This window comes from Octopus bimaculoides, chromosome 4, assembly GCF_001194135.2.
Source record: "Octopus bimaculoides isolate UCB-OBI-ISO-001 chromosome 4, ASM119413v2, whole genome shotgun sequence".
Lineage (NCBI taxonomy): Eukaryota > Metazoa > Mollusca > Cephalopoda > Octopoda > Octopodidae > Octopus > Octopus bimaculoides.
The window spans coordinates 14,059,345-14,060,516 of record NC_068984.1 but is presented as its reverse complement, the minus strand read 5'-3'; positions in this window follow the sequence as shown (position 1 = coordinate 14,060,516).

Here is a 1,172-nt window from a genome sequence, read left to right as displayed (position 1 = left end):
ATATATATATATATATAATTGAGATTCATTTCAATTAGGTACTTAAGTTCAAGCACCAAGTCAGTCCGGTATTATCCGCACAGCTCGAAGCAAGGTGAATAAATTCAAAGTAAGCAACAGGATATCAAGTAGTAATGCAGTACGACCGTTTCAGGCGGCTCAATTTAATTGAACAATGCTTCAGTTTAAATGTTGAGCCATCATCAGCTGCACAAATAAATATATAGAATTTTAACCAGTCGGACACATTAACATAAATGAATTTAAATTGATGTAATGATTGCATTGTTCAGTTAAGTGGAGCCGCTTGAAACGGTCGTACTGCACCACTACTTGATATCTTGTATGTATGTATTTATATATGTTTGTGTGTATCTTTGTGTATGTGTTTATCCACCACCACCGCATCCGTCTGTCAGCTGGTATTGTTGTGTTTACGTTCTCCTAACTTAACGGTTCGGCATAAAAGATCGTTAGTATAAGCACCGGGTTTTTCAAACATATAATAAATACTGTGGTCGATTTGCTCGGTTAAAACTCTTGAAGGTGGTGCTCCAGCCTAGTCGCAGTCTCATGACTGAAATAAGAATAGGATACAAAATAAATTTATATATGTATGTATGTATACACACACACACGTATATATGTACATATACTTATGTACATATATGTGTACATAATATATATATATAAATGAATGTATTTCAGTGTACTTTTGTCCCCAGCACCATCGATTGGCACCAATGTTGATGTGTTTATATATTCGTAACCTAGCGAACGCGGATAGAATAAGTATTAGGCTTACAAAGATATAAGTCATGGTATCGTTTGGTTCGACTAAAAGCAGTGCTCCAGCATGGCTGCAGTCAGATGACTGAAACAAGGAAAAGAATATATGTTCGTGTGTGCGTATATACATGTAGATATACACTATATATATGTATATATATGCATACGTGTGTGTATGTGTGTGTATGCATACATTACACACATATACATATATAAGCTCTCTATTAAGAAGTTAGCTTCCCAGCTGCATGGTTCCGGGTTCAAGCCTAGTACGTGGGCCTTGGATAATTTTTTTCTACTATAGCCTGGACTGACCAAAGCCTTGTAAATGGATTCGGTTGTTAGGAAACTGAAATAAGCCCACCGTATATATATATATATAT